The following is a 22,746-nucleotide window of genomic DNA, read 5'->3' as shown; positions in this document are numbered from 1 at the left end:
GTTGAGTGAAACATGTATTTTCTTGCATTGAAAGTAGTTCGTAAAGTGGCGACAAGAGACAATAATTCTCAACATTTATTCATTCAGAAAGGTATTCAAAGTAATGTGCGTTTTTCAAGGTGTTTTGTAAATCAGTGGTTCAAATTGTGATTAAGCCTATATGGAAAGAATGTGTTAGAAATGGGGACTGTTATTTTAGTAGTTATTATAATAGCATGTACAAGTAAAGCAGCACAGTGAAGTGTATTTTAATTAAGTGGGTATCAAAAAAGACTGCCAACTGTCACAGTTACATCGATCTGTCATAAGCATCTTTTTTTAATGTTGGGTAAGTTTTTTTTTATTTACTTTCTGTAATAATATCACAGTATTAGAAATGCAATGGGCACCTCTGCAATCTCTGCCAAACTCCTCAGGTGCGTGGATTTTAGTGACTTTTTTTAAAGCAATATACTTTCTGTGTCCATAATGCGCAACACAGGCGTCCAAAATATACCCTGAGATGTGTGGGCTTGATCCGGGTAATTGGATGGTGTTGGTGATATCTGCCGGCGCGGCGTTCTCAAAATGTTGCGATTATTTTTATAAAATTTCAAAGTTAAATAACTCGGTTATTTTCAATTTATTTTAAAAATGGTAAAGAGAAAATATGTTTCTTTTGGCCAGATCTACCACCCCTTAAAATATTTGCACTTATTTCTGGGACACCCTGTATATTATACTCCAGAAATCTGATCTAAGGCTTAGTCCGATCTTGTCGTGTTAAGCCATACCAAAAATTCCACACGTGTTACAAAATAGCTAGCAACTTGTTACATGCCACAAAATAGCGAGCAACTTGTTACAAAACCATATAAATTATATATCACTGTAATCACAAAACTTCAAGCTATTTCCATGTTGTAAAGAAATTTTAAATTGTATCTTTAGTTTCGAGAATTTTTACCCAACTAAGGAATATTTTTGTTGAACGTTTGACCATCAAATCTTCAAAATAGAGTTGTCTAAAGATGTAGCTGAGGAGAGCGCCGGATAGTAGGTATAATCCTTTATCTTTACCGCTTCCTGGGTCTTCATGTGTGTAAAAATATACCTAGCCAGTTTTTTACATAAAACGTTAATGCCGATAGCTTAAATTTGGAATTTTTTTTTTTTTAAATTAAGATTTTTTTTTCGTGAACGATATTTTCACCACAATTAAAGGAAAAAAATTGGTGGCACCCCCTATGTATACTGGCCTTGTAGGTTTTCGAAGTTTATAGAATTTAGAATGAGTGGGAGGGGGGTTAATCACTTCGAGCCTTACAGATCCATTGTGCCCCACCTTTTCTTGATATCATAACCTCATCATACAGTCCCAGGGCTTGACAAAAGCCAGTATCTGGGGCGGTTTTAATAGAGGGTAAAGTTCTCCATCTCCAATATCAGTCGTAACAAAATTCATGGCACGAAATAGTTGTTCGTCTCGGCGGACTCAGTGAAAAGGTGTAAGCTGAATTGTTTCCCCATGCTTCCCCACAGAATCTGCCTTCGCCGTTTCTTCTTAGTTTCAAATTCTTAGCTGAGGTGTTCATTGAGGAAACAGTGTCCTGTTAAAAAAACCCCCGTGACAAATCCCGAAGATTGTTCTTAACTCAGACCCAGGAAGATCTGTGATTTTTCTTGATCATAAGCCTTCAGAACTTTCTTCGAGTGTCTTAGACATTGCAAGATTTCCATTCCAGGTTTGCGGATGGAATCTTCCAAGTTTCTTGAGTTCCGCCTTGATTTGGTTACCACTTGGAAAGCAAAACAGTTCTGGTCCATTTAGTGGAGTGTTCGCTCCTTTCCTAGCTAGATTATTTGCTTTTTGCGCAATTGCCTTCTATCCTTTGGTGAGCAGGCATCCAGTGTAGGAGAACTTTGTTTTCTTTGCCTAATTTATTCAGCTTCTCTATGCATTCTTTGACCGATTTCGAATTTATTGATACTGAGTTTATCGCCTTTAACGCTGCTTGTGACTTATCAGCATAAGATGTCCTATGCTCTGTTTCCGATAGTTCCTATCTTAAACTAAAGTTGTACACGCATATAATCTCGATAGCGAAAGATTTCTGCCTGTAGGTACAGTTAAGATGCCGATTCTGTTCGGAGTATATATACTAGGCTCTCCCGGCCCAAACACTCCGATCTGTTCCCGTATTGGTTTTGGAAGCATCAGTATGCCATGTTATGGTATGGTCCTTTTAACTGCTGGGCCAAAGCGTTTCGCTCTTACCCCAATAACTTTTTTGCTCAATACTACATTGATATGTTTGTCAAAGTTGTGTACAGTTCTTGGCATATTCGTCCATTGGGGAGTTTGCAGAAGTGGTAATTGTCCCTTTTTGAGGGGTGTTCCAAGCTCCTGATCTGACAATTCTCCCAGTACTAATTCCGTTAGGGACCATTCTAATCATTGGTCGCATTGGCATATCTACCAATGACAATGTGCATTGGTGTTAGGTCTAGAATCTAGAATGACCTCCATTGCTGCTTGTGGACAGGTTCTCATGGCTCCTGTGATGCAAACACACGCTAGTCTCTGGACTTTGCATAGTTTTAGCCTTGCCGTCCGTTGCTTCCTAGTTTTTTGTGTACAGCAGGCAACTGCTCATAAGTAATTCAATTGGGTCTTACTATCATGGTATACATCCAGCGCAAAAAAAACAAACTTAACCAAACTTAAAAATAAAAAAAAAAAAAAAGCATTTTGGGACATATTATATTTTGACGGATAAATAACAGTCTCTTCAGTAAGAGACGTAACAGGGATCTAATTGTAAAAAATATTTTGTCTGAGTAAGGGGTTCGTGTTTATATAAACAATCATCAAAAATTCTACTTTATTATGACGATTAAACCTTTGACAATTCATATTTACCTATAGCCCCTTATCGTAAAACGTCATGAATTCTCCTGTTTGTCAACATTCCTATACATACGATTAAGCACGTTCAGGCACTACGAAACTCCGCAAAAATCAGAATTGCGGTCAACAGAAAATAAAACAAAAAATGTAGGAGCGTGGCTTTGCCATATAATAGATACTTTGGCCGTCCATATAAAACTTTTTATATGGAACTTTTATATATTTTTTTAAATGTAAAATGAAAACGTTACCTATAAAATGTAACTCTCACGTTAGTTTTTATGAAAAAACATTATGCAGTCACTATTTTATTTAAAAATGTATTCCGGCACAATAATTTTATGAATAATAAAATAGATAGAGATTTCTGTGTGAGCTCATAAATTTCAAACATATTTTTGCAGTGAAATTCAAACAAACAAACGGGTGGTTCTCTTTCAAGTGTTAATTTTTTATCGAGATTTTAATATGTGTTTCTATAATCAACAGGGTGTGTCAAAAAAATCGACTTTTTTCTTTCACTTTATACTCTGAAAAAAGGTTGGTAGACACCTCAAAAAAATTCTCCAAGTATGAGCTCTGAAAGGTCCTCCACCTTTCAGTTTTCTATTTTTTACTTATTGTTAGAAAGAAAAATGTATATCTCGGTATCTACTAGTGCGCGGTGGGGTAAAAATGGGACATTTTACATATCTTTTTATTTTTTTCCCATTAAAAAAATACCTAAAGTGGGTAAAATTTCACGGGAAATTACATTATATTCACCAAATGTCATAAAAACAAGTATTTCTTTAATAAAAAAAATAAATTCTTCCGTGTCCCTCATTTTTTTCCTGTCGTTGGGGCAAAAATAAGACATGCTTGGAAAAAAATGAGACAGGGTCATAGATTTAGTAAGAACAGATATCACATTGTGCATTTTAACCCGATCAAACAATGGTAGGTTGACTACGTACTGTAAAAACCAACTGAGATAGAGAAGGCGACATTGCCACATCTCAAATTTGCGCCTATCTGCTTAGTTTGATTTGCAGAAAAGGTGACTTTTAAAAAACCTTCACGCGGATATCAATAAATTCAATTCTTTAATTAATTATAGTATTAATTTTTAAAAGAAGCATGCGTAATAATATGTTATTAACCAGAGGATATATGCGTTACTATTAAAGGACATGTGTTTACTGTTTAATGTGCTGAACGTCTAGAACTATTGGCAACGTCGCTGCTAGTTTTCCAAAATGAAATGAGCCGTCCGGCCCACCACCCCTCCCGCGATGGCCCTTGGTCCTTTATAGCGTACTACGTTTAGCTTACGGTGTGTTTGAAGTCGGAATCAAGCCCGAAGTGAACTTTTCAGTGTTTTTTACCCAGTAGTTTTTGTTTTTGTTAACGTACTTTTAGAAATCTGCGAATTTTCAATATGCTACGACAGTGTCAAATGTGTGGAGAAATAAGCTCAAACATTGACCGCCGAATTTATCTTTTCACAGGTAGGTATTGTTTTCGTCATTGTACATAGCCGTCCCACAAGGGAGCCTCTCACAATTAAAAATAATTTCTAAATTATTTTGTTTTTGAATTTTGATCTAATTAAACAAACCGTAGTAGCCGGTATTGAATTATAATTCGTCTCATTTACTACCTAACTGTTGTATAAACGTTGCCTTTGAATCTTTATTATAAAGCCCAGAAAGAGTGACATTTTTTTTGTGAAATTGCGTCATAATTTGGTCATTATATACGATATTCTAAGGAATTTTGCTCAACACATAAACAAAGGTGTTTACCCGACCTTTTTTACATTTTTTTTAAAAAATAGTGTTTTATTATATCTTATATTGCCCTTCGGTCTGTTTAGAACAATTGTTTTACCCCGGTAAATAATACAAATACATCTTCCTAAAGTTATTTGTACGGTGTGTTTACCTTTTTTTAGAAATCGGGACGAAACTGTAAATAGTTCTTAGGTTTACTAGTTTTAATACAATACCTTATTATACAAAGTGACTCAGGGCTCCCAAAGCTTTTAACCTATTACGTTTTTGGTTTGTGATTTTTATTTCAAATTTTTTACATAAGATCGGGGCCATTGTAAGGCACATTTTCAAAATATTTTTTGTCAACATACAGGGCGATTCAAACCGCAACACATATGCTTAATACAGTTCATGGAAATTTGGGACAATTTAACTAAAATTTGATTTGTCTTGATGTAGCTACCTAAGTAATGGATCTTGTAAAATAAACGTATATGTCATTATTATGCGAACAGAAATCCATACAGTACGCACACAGGATTTGAATACTTTTAATGATAAATCCTTCTATTGAGAGACTAAAAAAGGTAAATTGGGTCTCGATATCAGAAGCCATCAAAAATAATACGAGGAAACGAAGACCGAAAACGTCAAACATCTTTGTCTTTATATTTTCAAAAAAAAAACACAAGTTCTTCTCATTAAACTTTAACTAACATTAAACTAATATTGATTTTAAGGCATAGGAAGTTTATTGATTAATACAAGATTAAACAAATATTACACAGTACTTCACAGAAAGCTATCGATTGCGAACTAAACCTAAATCGTTTACTAATTACTAATTGTTGAAAACTTCTTTTTAAGATCAAAAAAGGTAAAAAAAAAAAAAAAAAAAAAAAAAAAAAAAAAAAAAAAAAAAAGTTCAAAATAATTTGTTTATTTTTTTTTTTTTTTTAAATTTATAAGTTTTATAACATCTCTAATTAAGTTTGGACAAAAAGAATATTTCTGTTAGCTGTAGGTAATTTTTTCAGGGAAAATACGTGAATAAAAATGACTTTTTAAGTCAAAAAAAGTCAAAAGGACAAGTTATTCCAAAAAAGGTCTGTCACCCAACTCTTGACTGGGCATGGATGCTTTCGAGCATACTTGCACAGATTCAAGAGAACTGACTACCCGAACTGTCACCATTGCCGCGTGGTGACCGAAGATGCGGAGCACGTGTTCTTCCGATGCCCTCTATACGAGGAGATAAGGAACTCGAGAGAAAACTCGAGAGAAATCTAGGCTTGTCCATCAGCCCAGAAAATATAGTGGACTGCATGCTGAAGAGTCAATCGGCATGGAACAAGGTAGCGGATTATGCTGAGACCATACTCAAGGATCTTCGTACCACCTACGAAGAATAGATAGCGGTAACACCAAATAAGAACGCCCCGGCGAAGTAGTATTTACAAAGAGTGCCGCTGGGGAAAGAACGTTCCTGGAGAGAGGACAGAGGTGTAGGTTGGGTTTTAGTGAGGTAAAAATCCCACATAACTCGTCTGACATATAGTAGGTTTTCCCCCAGGCGAGTACCTACCTGTTGCAGGTTTCCCCCTTCACCTCTTAAATATAAAAAAAAACATATCTATTACCGGACCAGTTAAGGGTTAAGGCTGCCTGATTATCGGATAAGATGGCAGAAGGTTAAGGATGGTAGAAGTTGCCAGCTTCAACTCCTATAGAGGCTCATTGGATTTAATATACAAAGTGAAGAAATAATTGTATAAATAACGGGACATAAGAAATCACAATTAGAACGGAATCACCCAAAATACATATAAAATTGTAACATTAAAACGGAAGTATTTTACTACTATTTGAAATGATTCATTAATAACACATAGACAGACTCCAAATTAATGCATTCCACTGTAACAAAAATATCAGTATTTACCTTGCAAACAAAAATTTTCGACGCGCCATTTCCTCTTATATGTTTTGATCGTTATTTTCCTAAACTACCGTCAATGTTTCATCAGTTTACTCATAATTTAATCGTTTTTTCGCACAATAACACTTTTGTTCGACAAAAACGAACTCTAAATGACTACAAATTGGTTTAATTCGCTTTTTGGAAACGTCACTCGACTTTAAGTCACGTTTTCTACAAAGGTCAACGCTAGAAAAAAAGAACTGGATTAGAAACAACAAAGAGAAGAGGCATCGACCATTTCGGTCTAAGAACTCCCCCGAGTGAACTATAGTTTCGATGACAATTAAAGTCGAATAAAAAAAGTATGGTGTTTGACATTTCGCAGCAATTTAGCTTGGGATGCTTTGTTCCATCGGCAGCAGTGCATCTCAATTATACTAATTGGCTTTAATTTAAATAAAATATCCCTTGGTAATTAAAACATTATCCCCAAGATACGAGCCCAAAAAGAATCGATATAAAGGTAAAATTGTTTTATGCATTTTAAGGTTTTCATTGCTGTGTTTTTTTTACTTTTTTCATGCAAAAATATGGTCTTTAACAGAAGACAGGAATAGTAGGTACTTGATTGCATTTTTTTTTTCCATGGCAACTGTTAAAATTGCCTTATATCTATCAAAAATAGTAGATAAAATAGTGCTTTAACCTCAAGGGTAGATTAAATGATACTTTAACAGCGAGGATAGGTTAAAAACTTTATTTCTTCTCGCACGTTTTTTAATTTGCTTCCATTTTTGAAAATTTTTGTATTCCTTTCCATAGCCGAAGTATATTTCCGGGATTTTTAAATGCAAGTAGTTTTGGGATATTTATGGCGTTTGTCGCCTCAAGCCTGAATATCTGTTGGTAATTTACTTATTCGTTTTGAGCCATTTTCTGGCTTCAAATTCAGCACAAAAGCAATCGACAACGAAAGAAGATTAAAAAATATGCCTCAAAACTGACAACTAAAGAGACATTTATTTGTCAAATTACATAGAAACCAACGCCAACCAAGCACAATATTTTTTCTACTCGTAATAAATTCCTTGAAATAATAATTTCTGAACGACGATAAAATTGCATTGTAACGTTTTTAGTTCGTTACATGTATTTTTTATATATGATTTATATGATGTCTGGCGTATCGTCATCGGATTCCATATCGTTCAGGCCTGATAATTTATTTGGCACACTTGGCGTAATTTTTACGTTCCCGTAGTCGCCAACCCTGTTATCTGTTTCCAACTGCTATGTGGAGGCGCTGTCAACATCGCTCCAAGGTTTCTCCGCGCTTAACCTCACTCTTGTTTACCCGACTTTTAGAAATGGTAATAATTAAAATCTTGCTGCAAAATTTGAATCAGCTGCCATTTCGAAGTAACAGGTAAAGATGAAATTTAGATTCGTTATTATTATTGAATATTTTTTTAGGGTAAGAGTTTTGAATTGACCCACCTTAACTCGTATTTGTAGTTTGCTGGCACATTGGTGTTTTTTTTGCTTTTTCCTCTCAGATGTACAATGGAAGAAGGAACAGTTTTTTGTTTATTATTGGGAGCCCTCGAAGTATTCTCGAGGTAGGTTTTATTTTGTTTATTAGACGCTTGTTGGTTTTAAACACAAGAGTTTCGTATTTTAGGGTCCAAGGTACGGGTATTGTTCCCCTGTACCGTTATTTTATGGACGTACATTGTCTTATGGACGGGCTGTGTCCAAGGTACGGAACTGTGTCCAAGGTACAGACATTATCCAAGGTACTAGTAGTGTTCCAAGGTATGGGCAGGTGTCCCATATCTATGTATTGATTCCAAAGTTACGGGCATAATCCAAGGTCCTAGTAGTGTTCCAAACGGAGGACGGGTAGTGTCCATATTGCCACAGTATGGATTCAGCGTAAGCCCCATGCTGCTTCGTTCCTATTTCTCAGTCTAGTCAGTAATTACGGCTGTTCAAATTCATGGTGTCCTCATTCTGGGCCCCCTTTTTTTGTATTGGATGGCCGAATACAGAAATGCGAGACCACCTCACGCTGTTACTGTTTTAAGCAAGATTACATAAAGAACAGCTAAGTGTAGATTTAAGTTCTAGTTTACATTTAACAATCTTAAAACATTTTCAAGTCTTAAACATACGTTACATCTCTCTCGTTAAGTAATATCGTTAAGCGACTATGTGTTAAGTGGTTTAGATTGTTAAGAACACTCATGTCGATTTAATATTGTAAAATTTGATTTAGATCTTAGGTTTCATTACATAACGTCTTGTAATGGTATTACTTTCCAATAGATATTTAGTACAACTCTTACACCATTTTTTTTGAACATATAACCACTATATAATTTATTAGAATTCTTAACAATGTCATGTACTAGGCAAAAACATCAAATGAAAATATCGATGTAAGTTTTAAGTAATATACAACTGTGTTTTCTTTCTCTGTACATGCCTGGCGCCCAATATCTATATTTTTTTGTTTATTGTTATTGATTAGTTTTCTTTCCAGTGAAATACCTTATCCACGACTGCTCTCCGATGAAAAGCTGCCGTTCGCAGTGGTAGTTGTTATCAAAAACGCTACAACATTACAGTCTTCCGAAATTAATTCACTCGCGATTTCATCGCTCGTGAATTAATCTTTTCGGTCGAAGATAAAATACCATTTTACCGTCTTGTATAAAAAATAAGTATTATTGATATAAACGGTTTAAGCTGTTTATTTGTTGTTTAAGCATAATTGGAAATGGTTGAACAAGCTGAAAATTATGATGATGATGATGAAACTTTATGTTGAAATAAACTTAGGATTTAAACCATTTTGATTTTAGAAATGACTTAACTCGTATAACAAGATTAAAGAATTAGAAAATGGGATGTCATATACATATATGAATTCTATATAAGTCTCGGAATTTACAACATTATTCATGAAAAAATAAGGTGAGGTACTCGTAACTGACAAAATGATTGACTTCTGGATTTATAGCACCGAACATATATATCCTAGTTGATGATTATCTCATCGGTAGTGCAGATGGTTCAAAAGCATGCAGTTTATTGTATGCAAATCCATCTTGGTTTTCTTAGAACGAGAAAAACAATATAGAAATCAGCAAGGAAATCCGAGGGTATAAAGATCAAAAGACCGTTTATGTTAATTTTATTCCGGCTTTTTGTAGATACGTAACTTCGCGGTTAAAAAAATTATATATAGAGTAATCGATTTTCTCAAAATAATTCGACTCATCCGAAAATATCCGGCACATCAAAGGTTATTTAGATTTTTCTATTTTTAAATATTATAATCAACGGGGGCTTCTCAGTAAGAGTAAAGTACGTCTACTGGATCTGTGTCTTAATATTGGAGTATGATCAACTTACTGCGAAACACATTTAAATAAAAAGCAATGTATTTTATAGATTGCTACCTATATACAAAAGCTGAGAGTCGGATTTGACGAGTATGTCACCGCAAAACATACTGCGCCCACCTATGAGATTGGCTACTTGCAAATTTGTCGAATTTTTATTGATGGGACGCGTCGTCTAATCTTTTAAGAGAATATATATACAAATCAGGTCATAACGTTCTTCGCCGTTTTCTGATTTCCAGTCTCCATTGGTTTCTGTCTGTTCAGAGCTTTTCGTCTGTTCCTCTTGTTCTGATGTCCCCGTCCGTTCCTTCTCTCTAACTCCGTCTAGGTCCCCCTCCTTGTTTTTTTACCTTGTGGTGTACAATTGAGTACTTTCTTTGGGATTCTGCTCTCTTCCATTCGTTATACATGCCCGTACCACCTGAGTTGGCTAATTTTGATGTCTTCTGTTATTCTGTGTTTAACGTCCATGATGTTCTGAATTCTTTCATTTCTTCTCTACCCAGTTTCGATTTCCTGGCCGCGTGCCTCCAAAAGTCTATTTCTGTAACTTGGAGTGACTTAAGGTTTTTTTTTCATTCAAAGGCTTCACTATCATAACTAATGATGCTTTTAACTATGCAGTAATAAATTTTGTGTTGGTTTTGTTTTGATACTGCCTTATCCTCATAGAATACTGTTGAGTTGTTTAATTGCTTGTCTTCCCTGGTTGTTTCTGTACATAATTTCTTCATGAAGGCTACCATACAATATATGTACACACACCGGAAAAGTCTAGGGATATTACAATTTTATCCAGCCATCGTCAGTAATTTTATTATTTGCATTTCTGATATAATAAAATTAAAATAAACAAATAGTTTACAGGACGTATTGGAAATAAAAATGCGGGATTTACCGAATTTTTCAAATTTACCTTGATTTTTATTGAACTCAAAAAAATACACACATTTTTTTTATTCTAAACTGTGAATTAAAAAAAGAAAAGGTAAAACCATTTTTACTTAATAAACGGTATGGCCTCCTCTACTGTTCATTACAGCCCTACATCATCTCTCCATGCTTCTGATCAGGTTGTCGATCTCTTCTTGAGGTACAGCCTGCTACGCTGCATTCACGGCCCGAACCAGATCCCTACGAGTTACGAGGCATACCCATTCTCAAAATTCTTCTTTGGACCGTGTCCCATACGTGCTCGATGGGGTTGAGGTCAGGAGATTGTGCCGGCCAGGGTAAGATGTTTAATTGATGAGCATTGATAAACTTACCACTCTGGCTGTATGAGGCCGTGCATTGTCATGCATGAGAATGAAGTTTCTCCCAAAATCATTGGCATATGGTAACACTACAGGCTCAAGAATTAAATCACGATATGTGATTCCTGTTAGAAACCTTTCAAGAAAAACAAGATCGGTTTTTCGGCCTAACTGGACTCCTCCCCAGACCATAACTGTTTCACCTTGATAAGGGTGCACTTCCTGAACATGATCTAACCGAATAAGATTTCCCGGTTCTCTCCATACCCTAAGCCTTCTCGAATCCGGATGAATTCCAAAGCGTGACTCATCCGTGAAGAGAACATTGGCCCATTGTTCATTCGACCACTGAACATGATCTTGAGCCCACAAATATCGTACCTCTCGATTTCCTCTCATTAAGGGTTGAGCTCTCCAGGGGCGTCTGCTTCTTAAGTTGACCTCTCTTAATCTATTACGAACAGTGTCAGGACTAACGGTTACATTATGTGTTTCCTGGAGAATTAAACTAAGCTTTGGTGCTGTAAGAGTCGGTCGGCGTCGAGCATTTAATTGTAAAAAATGATCTTGCTGAGGGGTAGTAATGCGATGTCGCCCTGTGTGCCTTTCAGTAACATCACCACTTTCACGGTAGCGTGCACTTAATCGCGATATTACACTTTGCGTTGTATTTAATGCTATATCTACGTCGATTTGGCGCATTCCAGCTTCGAGCATACCTATGGCCCTTAGCATTTCGTCTCTATTAAGATGTCTACGCTCCATAATGTCGTTTAATACTAAACAGAGTTATTTGAATGAATTCTGGCCAGTTATCATAAAAACATAGCCAGTACATGTTAAATTCGAACAATTGATGCTAGGTGCTTTTTATACATTTGACAAAAAATGCACAAACACTTCTGCAAATATCCCAAATTTAGAAATAACTAGTGTGACTACTTCGTTTCAATCGAAGTAGAAAGAATCGGCCTACAAATATGTGGTTGTTTATTCAAAACATTTATTTTTAACTTTAATAAAATGATATCCCTAAATTTTTCCGGTGTGTGTATTTATATTTTTGGCAGTGTTTTATCTCTTGCTGTTCTTTTAACAGAAACGTGGATTAAAACCGTAGCTTGGAGAACAGTGTAGTACAGTGATTTTTTTCTCATGGGGTTTTTAGTTGTGTAACAAGATCCTTTAATGATGCCTTAGATAGACTTTTCTAAAGGTTGAGTATCTCTGGGTTTTTGGGGTATTTAGGACTAAACAATAAACTTTTTATATATACTGGCTTAGGTATAAACAATTAGTATTTTATGTAAAAATAAATGTTTAATAACTGGAGATATAAATGCAATTATGTAGGTCAACTAATGGATGCTCTGTATACATATATTACACTGTTTGAATTTAATTTCATACCGTATGATCATGAATAAAATGTAATTAGAGTGACATCTGTATAATTTATTTTCAATTATTATTAAATATACATTTATATAACTGCATTAAAAATTATTAGTTTATTTTTTTATGAACAAAATTAGTTACAATAAGTTAGAAATAAAAATATCATATCCATAATCATACAATAATGACAGTTTTTTCCACTCATATGAAGCATTTAAAATTATATTTTATCCACTAGTGGGCAAAATAACTGTATTCTACTAATGGAAGAAGACTTAGCAGACAGTAAATGTGTAGTTGCTTCTTGAGCTTCTGCAAAAATTGCTACAGCATACCATCCTCATCTTCTTGCATTTTTTCGTGGTTTTTAGAAAACCTTTGCAATTTTTTATGACACAATCTCCAAATTTTCCGAAAAGTCTCCGGAAAGGCATTACAGGATAGATAATCAACAGTTCAAAGAATAATCCAGGGATTTGAAACAAAGGCACGGCATTAAGCTAATATACTTTTTTTCAAGTGATACAAAAAAAGTTATTCAAGCTAAAAAATGTATTTGTATTCTTTTATTTCTATTATATCTAATTAAGCAAGGTCAGTTATTGCTAACATATACTAAACTCGATTGTATTATTGTTGACAAAAAAAAATAATGAAATGGACAAGGTGTGTTATATTTCCGTAATACAGTCATTCTAATTTGATCTGGATTCTCGAATTATATCTACTTTCAATTTACAATCTATGAAATTCTATATTCAAGCGCTTATGTCATAAGGGAGAGGAATACAATATTTTATTGTATGTAAATCATGGAGGGCATTTTATTTATATGTCTGAAGAAAAATAAATGAAATATTAATGGAATGCAATGCAAAGTTATGAATGTAAACATTAAAAAGTCCCAAGTCACTGAAAGCAACAGATAATAAACAAATTGATTAATGTGTTCGATTAAACTGGCGTTCTTGATTAAATTAAATAACATTTGCAACAGAAATCCATTTTGAAATATCCAACTGTATTTGTAATAAACAATAACCTTTAGTATGAAACTAGTTTAATGGAGTAAAATATATATTCTTTTGTTATAATTTAATCCTCTTAAATATGCTGAAATTTTTCCATTAACATTTTTTGATTATTGATATTACATATTTTAAATGCCAGATTTCTCGTGACAGCAAATTGTTGTTTGTATAATCCAAAATTAGTAAATTTGCATAAACCTTGTAACGATTATTAAAAAAAGGTAGAAATAAGCTTGACAAAAAAATATGGATGTCTGTTCAACAGTCGATGTTGATGCATTGCGCTTACCAAAACGTAGGCTTTCATTACTAAACTACTGTACGATCGAAAAAATCCGGCGTCAAAAACGGCGGGGGAATGACAATCGATAATAATTTTGGCAAGGTCAATCTCGGAAAGATCGAAAAACCATAGAACGTTTTCAGACACACAAATCTATTTAAAAAAAATGATTTCTCGAATTTAAAAATCATTTTTATTCAATATAAAAATAAGTTACAACCCTTTTAAGGCGCCATTAAAAACTAAAGAAGAATACGGGCCAAGTAATGATGTCTAGGGCTTGACCTCGTCAAAATTATCATCGATTCTCATTTCCTAGCCGTCTTTGACGCCGTTTTTTTTTTCGATCGTATGGTGTAATTAATGTAAATCTGTACTTTGTTTTTGTTTATATTCTTTTGATGGATACTCATAATTTAATAAGTTTCTAGGGTGCTTAAATTAAATACATTGTCAAACAAAAGCTGTCTGGGGCTTTAAAAACACCCAACGAAAGTATTTTAATTTAACAAAATTATGCTAAACTCTCTAGACAACTCTCCCCACTAACTTATTTTGCGGAGTTTGTAAATCCTATAATCCTAAAAACAGACGAAAAATATTTAATATAAATTTGAACAAATAGATTGATAATCGTTTACTTCCATTATGTATTAAGTTTATTTCTTATTATTTAATTTTTATTATTTATCGTTAGATTTATCCATAACTTATTTCAGACAAAGGCCTGAATCAAGGTTATTGCATCTCTCCTACTCTCCTTAAAATATACGTTGCAGTCGCTTTTAAAAATTGGAAAAGAAAGATCCGTGGTATTGCCAATGAAAGTTTTACAATTATGTCAAAATGAGATTGACAATGAATGTTTGTCCACACTTCAATTCGCAGACGATTAAATAATAGTCGCCAATGACAAAGATGATATTCAATATATGCTAAGAAAGCTTATTGAAGAATATGGAGAATGGGGCTTGACAGTTAACATATTAATATAGACAAAACAAAATATCTATGTATAGGCGCACAAGAAGGAAATTTGAACTTGGACCACGGTCAAGAAATTATTTAGTGTCAAGCGTATGAATACCTGGGAATTACATTTGATAACACTGGAACTGATGACAGAGAAATAGAGAAAAAAATTATCAACGCGAAAAAAATAATCGGATATCTAGATGGAATCTTATGGAGCAAATCAATAACAAAGCGAAGAAAATTCAATATATATGAGACCATGATAAAGAGCAGCCTTCTATATGGAGCAGAAACATGGAGAATAACTGAGAAATACAAGAAGAGGATAGAGGTCGTAGAAATGGATGCCACTCGAAGATCAATGGGAATTTCCAGACCAACAACGAATAAGAAATAATACCATAAAACAACAAATGGGTATAGATGGCACAATAACACAGGATATAGAGAAAGCAGCTGATCTGGTACGGACATGTAGAGCGAATGAAGAATACAAGATGGCCCAAGAAAATAATCAATTGCCAACCCAAGGACGGAAGAAAACAGGAAAAATCGAAACTGGAATGGCAAAAAAGCGTACACAAAGCGATGAGTGAAAGAAACCTGTCAACAGAGGGTTGTACGAATAGAACAGGCTGGAAATTGGGTATCGGACAACGTAGAAAAAAGTTTTAAACCGACTAATATATACTTATTCAGAATCAGATTTCCAGTTGAAAAGAAAAATTCAAATTTGTCTCCAAATTAGATCCTTAAAAACTTTTAACGAACCAATGGTATGAAATATCCGGTATAGGATCAGTACAAACGAATATATAGTTCGTGATTTGACCGCGCCGTGCTCTACTAAATGACAAATCGGCCGATTTCTCACCCAAAACCGCAACGATAACTAACATCCCCCGCCATTAGCGATTAATACCTCCCCAGGCCGCCAGAGGTCGCCATATTTCACTACCGCAACCGCCCCCACCATATTAACCCTATCTCTCTATTGGCCCTTATCTAGTCCTCTGACAAATTAATGGCAGAACAATCAAATTTAAATATAATACACTATCTATCGGTTCTAATGGATTATGTTTGGTATGGATTAGTTTGGAATAATATTAGGTTTTCACATATAATAGAATTATTGTTGAAATACTTTTGTCACTTTTTGTGTTACTTCCTCGATTGGAAGGAATTATTTACAACCCTAGATCACAAATATATTTACGTGGATAAGTAAATAACTAGAAAAAAAACTGTCGTAAACATCATCAAAAAACGTAGTGACAGCGTTTTAAAAAAAAAGATTAAATCTAAAGTGTATATTTATTACCTTCATAGAAACGAGTAACAAAATATAACGACTGTAGTAAAATAAAATTCGTTTTACACGATTGGTACTCATATTGTTGGGCTTTTTTACTGAGTCAGCCTAGAGAATCTCATGCAAAATAGTTATTAGAATTCGATTGTAATCTCATAATCTATATACTTATTGAATATCACGATTTAATTGTTATTATTCAAAGGCTTGTTAAGGTAAATTATATGTTAATTCCTTAATGATGCTTTCTCTAATTGTGCTTAATTAAGATTGAAGGAGATGAGAACATAATACGAGAGTATGTCAATAACTTGTAACTTGTAACAGAAAAATAAACTGAAATAGATGGCTAGAGGTTAAATTAGGAAATAATGTTCACATTTTGAAAGTAACTATTATATAAAAGCAACTGCCTATATTGCCACGTGGTCACGAAAGTATACAGGGCGTCGCAATATTCCGTGGACGTAGAACTACATATTTTTTGAATAAAAATAAGTTAATTGCACACAATTTATTTCAGCAGTTCGATATTTATTGGGACTGAACAGTAGAACTCACTGCCAGAATTTGTTTAAAAATTTCAAAATACTGACTCTTCCTTCTTTATTCATTTTGAATCCGTTTGCTTAATCCGCAAGCACATATCTGCTATTTCCGAAAGGCCACCTCACAACTATCCGCTTAGGAATGCGGAGCACGATCTTTATCTGCCAACCTCGAGCTCAGAACTAGTTAAAGGCACAATACTGTGCAATGCCAAAAAAAATGTACAATCATCTGCCCTTGGATATCAAGTCGCTTTCATTCTTTCCCGCATTTCGCAAAGCTCTGAAATCATACTTATTGGACAGAGCCCGGAGTATAATGGTATGGGGGTGTTTTTCTCGCTCAGGTGTTGGTCCTCTTGTTAAAATTGATGGGATAATGGACCGTTTTTTGTACAAAGACATATTGGAGAATAATATGCTGCCTCATGCTGATAAATAAATGCCACTCAGATGGTTGTTCCAGCAAGATAATGATCCCAAGCACAAATCTCGGTTTGTTCAAAATTGGTTAAATGAACATAATGTTCCACTAATGGATTGGCCCTCACAGTCTCCGGATCTTAACCCCATAGAAAATTTATGGGACCATTTGGATAGCAAAATTCGAAGCCATTCTATTTCAAATAAAAATAAATTATGGGAAGCGCTAAAAACTGAATGGGCGGCCATTTCCAGTAAAGATTGTACGAGATTGATGGATTCGATGCCACAAAGATGTAGAGAAGTAATTAATTCAAAGGGATATTCCACTAAATATTAGTAATTTTTATATTATCTTGAATTTTAATAAACATTCTTCTTAAGTTTCCATACTTTTGACCAAGAAAATATTCATAATTTTTTATATATTTTTTGATAGCTGTAATTTTTTATTTAAATGTGTTAGGTTTTGTAGGAAATTATTTGTAGGTCACGATTATATAAGTCGTTTTATTTCATATTTTAATTTCTCAGCATAAATGACAAATTAAAAAAGTTTCCATACTTTTGGCCACCACTGTATATATGTATGTTCTATTGGTGATTTTAATGGCCTAATTTTTTTGAATTGTGTGATTTGTATTGTATGATTTTTTTTATTATTTGTATCTTTTTTGTGCTTTTATTTGTTTTTTAAATGCTTTACCTATGAAGCTATTTTGCCTTTTTAAGTTTTATTTATTATTATTTATTTTAACCTCTCAAAATGTTGCCATTATTTAAAAAAAGGAATAATATAACAAAGACCCTGTATATTTTAGAATAAAAATTGACCAATTCACGACAATAATTGGATGAGCAATTTTATTGCGTTAAATGTCTGACATTAAAAGCAGTGCCAATAATCTTAACAGCAAAATAGTTTTTTTTATTTTAAAGAAAAATCAGTTTATAACAAAATGATTGTACTTTCGTGAACTAGATTTCAGAATAATAGTTATTCTTTAATGTAAAACAGTTTAACATTTCCAAAAGGTTTATGTTGTAAATGTCATTGAAAATGATAGAGAATTCCTCTTAATATAAAACATTTACCGAGCAGTATAATAAAAGTAATATAAAAAAAGTTGAATCCATTTTTCTTTCAAAGACTTTACCCAATTAACTTATTCATTCACTCCAGATTTGTAATTAAAATTTTATAATTAATCTGAAGGTTACGGAATTGCAAATGACGTGCCAATAAACTCCTAACGCAATTTTCTATTAAAACACGAAAAATTATACAGGGCGCACTTAAAGTATCTTTATAAAAACGAAATTGTTAATTCAGCAGAATCAAAATTGAAACAAAGCAATAAAATTTATGATATTTACTGGAATAATTCGCAAAAAGTTTTTTCATCTGGTCTTATAATAATATTTTAAACATTTTTGTATATAATAAAGTAATACAATTTACAATAAATCAATCTATATCAACAATGAGTAGACATGTTTTCAATAACACGTGTTATTTTTGTAGAACAGCACCAACACTGACTGATACACAGGGCACACTACAACAACACAAAACACAAGTAACTACAGGGTAACACATACAGGGTATTGGAAAAGTATGTCAGTGCGAAGACCAGTACAAAGAAGGACCAAAAGTAAGTTATACATTGCTGTAAAGTTTCAGTAATTATTATATCCATGTAAGTTTTATTACAGAATTAGTTTTAATAACAGAATCTGCATTCGCCGTTGTTTCTTAGCTTCAATCTACTGAGATGTTCATTGAGGAGGCAGTCTTCCTTAAGGCTGTTTGACTGGCGGATAAGATAACTATATAGGAACAGACTATCTAAACAGACTTACTACAAACTTAAATAAAAATTATTTCATTTGGCTGATATTTGATACACAGTGTATATGTTACAGTAAAAGTTGGAAATCAGTGATTGTTAACAAATACTAGTAAAAGCTCACATTCACTGATTTGCTAAGACTACTAACTACTAACTTTTACTAGTGTATGCTAGCAGTGAGTTTGAAAGATTCAGTTAGCCATGTTGTAAAATATAAGGATAAATAAGGATAAGTTGAATAATCTATATTAATATATAAAATCTTTAAATGACTGACATACTGATTAATCACGATCCTGTTCAAACTACTCAACGTAAGAAGCTCAATTTTGGCATACAGGTTGATTCTAGGGTGTAGAGGTTCGATAAGAAGGGATTTCTCGAAATTCCAGTTCCAAGAGGGTGAAACCACCCCTCAAATATTACAGTATTTTTTATTTAAAAAACGGTCAAATTTCCGAAAAAACGCTTAAACACGTATATTTTATTTTGTTTTTTTACATATTTTATGATTTTTTAAAAATGTATACAGGGTGTTTCGAAAAATCTGGTCATTGATTAATCACGATCCTGCTTAAAGCACTTGACGTAAAAAGCTGATTTTTGGAAAACAGATTGACTTTAGGGTGTAGAGGTTCGATAAGAAGGGATTTTTCGAAACTCGAATTCTAAGGGGGTGAAACTATCCCTCAAATATTAAAATATTTTTTATTTAAAAACCGGGGAGTTTTTCGGAAAAAAACTCTTAAACACGTATATTTTATTTTGTTGTTTTACATATTTTAAGACTTTTTATAGATTTATACAGGGTGTTTCATAAAATATGACCATTGAGTAATCACGATTTTGCTTAAACTGCTTCATATTTAAAGCTGATTTTTGGCAAACGGATTGACTGTCGGGTGTAAAGGTTCGATAAGGAGGGGTTTCTCGAATCTCAAATTCCAAGAGGGTGAACACGCCCCTCAAATATTACAATATTTGTTATTTAAAAAACGGTTAGTCTTTCGGGAAATTTCGCTTGGACAAGCATAATTTATTTGGTTTTTTAAATATTTTAAAATTTTTTTAAAAAATCATACAGTGTGTTCCAAAAAGTTGGGTAATTTCTTAACCACGATTCTGCTTAAGCTGCTTGACGTAAAAAGCTTATGTTTGGCAACCGGATTTTACGAAAGTCAAATTCCAACGAGATGAAACTACCCCTCAAATATTACCAAATTATATAATAATATCGCCATATTGTTTTTTCTCATGCTGATATAAATGTGAGAAAATTTTATCTAGTTTGTATGTTAATGGAAATTCTTGCTTTGCTTTATCATCACCATTACAAATGATTAATTCGACGCGAACGAAGTCGTTGGGACACGCAATTAGGCAATATAAGGATAACATTAAATTGGGCTAAACGTTGACAGACAACTGGCGTAAATTCGCTTTGTTTTTTGGGGTTATGTATAATTGTTTTGTTATCGTTGTAAAAATTGCTGTGCGGTATTTTCCCTATGAAAGAAATTTTCTGTGAAAAAATTAAGGTAAACTAGACACTCGCAAGAATGTAATAGTGCTTGTTTTGCATTTTGCAATATAGTGAAGTCATAGCAAAAGTTAAGCCTACAAGAGAAAAATATATTTTAAGGAACCTAGTGACTATGAACTTATTAAACGTTTTGATATGCTTGAAGTAGCGGGTTTGAAAAGACGAATAACTCCCGTTGACGGAAATTCGGGCCTACTTTATTTTATCCACGATGAAGAACTTTATTAAAAAAACCTTATACTAATAAGAAGTAATCTTATGTTTGGTTTGGTATCCGTTGACGGAAATTCGGGCCTACTTTATTTTATCCACGATGAAGAACTTTATTAAAAAAACCTTATACTAATAAGAAGTAATCTTATGTTTGGTTTGGTATGCTTTAAAATGTTTACTATGTCTTCCCTTTTAATATTTAGAAGGTTATGTCGTTATTTTACTCTATAATTTTTAATAAATATACTAAAGAAATAAATTGTAATTTTAAGATGTGTGTATCACCTTGAATATTGAGGTGATCCAATATTCTTAAACGTTTTATTTATTCTAACTTCCACCAACATTCTTCATCACCACATTCGTCCTGTGCAATAGAATAACTTTTACTGGCAACCTTTAGTAAATCTTACTTTCACTAGTGAATGTAAACAGTCACTGAATTTCCGACTTTCACTGTAACATATATATGTATAAAAGAATGCCTGGTATTTAAAACTATTTTTAATACAACTTCAAACGATGTTATTGCAATTTTCTATAAAAAATAATTAAAAAAAAACAGTCCAGATAATTTAAGAGTGTCTGGTGTTCGGTTGGGGATTCCCTAATAACTCGTTTCACATGCGATGATGTGTATGTAAACATGTAGACTATGAATGAGGTTTTTTGGATGCTGGAAGGTAAATAAATCAGATACGATTGGCTATATACTTTATTAACCATTAAATTGTTAAGGATAACAAGTCAAATACTTAGAATTTTAATTAAACGATATGCAAACAGAGATTAAACGTTTTCAATCCATTGCTAATTATTAGAAAACTATAATTTTAATAGGGTAATTTATATAACTATACGTTACATTTTTGCGTGATGAAAAATTCTGTGTATATTTTTTTAACTTAGACTAATAAAATGTATTTTTTGGAAGGCCTGGAAGTTTTTGGTTGTTTAAGTCAAGCTAATAAAAAGACTGTAAACTATGGCGTCACGTGGATGCACAACCGTTTGATATCTCAAAAAGAGTTTTTTTTTCAAAAGCTACATTATTGGCCACAAGTGGATGAACTTTGTTAAAATAATGGGTTTTTCCTAATGTGTTTAAAATTAAAATTTGAGCTATATTTACTTGAAGTCTAGTGTCAGTGTTATAAAAATAAATAGCATTGTTTTTTTTAAAATGTGCTTTAATAAGGTAGCAAAAAATTTAAATTGAAAAAACTATTGGACAAAAGTAGATGAACAAAATATATATTTAATAAAAAAAATCTTATGTTAACAAAAACTGAAAAATTAACTTATAATTTACTAGTACTTAGTGTAATAACCCTTATTCTTAATTACTTTCAGACATCGCTTAGACATGGATCCTAAGATTTTCAATTATAGAAAAATCGATATTTTTCCAAGACTCTTCCAAAGCTGCAAATAATTCTTGCTTATTTTTGTAGAATTTGGTCTTAATGTGTTGATCCAAAATTTCCCATAAATTTTCTATTGGATTCAGGTCTGGGGATTGCGATGGCCATTTGAGAACAGTCACCATTTCATCTTCCAAAAACCTTTTAACCAATTGTGAGGCATGTTTCGGGTCGTTGTCATGTTGGAAGTAGTGTACAACTGGAATTTTTTCCTCCAAATAAAGCACTAAAAGGTTTTATAAAATGTCTCTGTAGCCAAACCGATCCATTTGGCCCTCAATTTTATGGAGAGGCCCCATCCCATACCCAGAAAAACACCCCCATACCATGATTGAGCCCCCACCATGTTTTACAGTGGGTCGCGTGTACTTTGGTAGCAATCGTGTGTTAGGAGGTCTTCTTACATGTTGAATTCCATCTGATGACACCAAATTAAACTTTGATTCATCACTAAAACAAACTTTTTTCCATTGTGCCACAGTCCAGTTTTGATATTCCTTCGC

At 33.3% G+C, this 22,746-nt stretch overlaps 1 protein-coding gene across 1 annotated transcript in view; it reads left to right on the top strand.

Moving 5' to 3' along the window:
• LOC115881978 overlaps window positions 1-22,746 on the top strand; it is a 116,222-nt gene that overhangs the window by 37,553 nt on the left and 55,923 nt on the right. The gene's annotated exons all lie outside the window — the stretch shown is intronic.

This window comes from Sitophilus oryzae, unplaced genomic scaffold, assembly GCF_002938485.1.
Source record: "Sitophilus oryzae breed Bouriz unplaced genomic scaffold, Soryzae_2.0 scaffold_1745_pilon_pilon, whole genome shotgun sequence".
Classification (NCBI taxonomy): domain Eukaryota; kingdom Metazoa; phylum Arthropoda; class Insecta; order Coleoptera; family Curculionidae; genus Sitophilus; species Sitophilus oryzae.
This window is presented reverse-complemented; position numbering and strand designations above follow the sequence as displayed.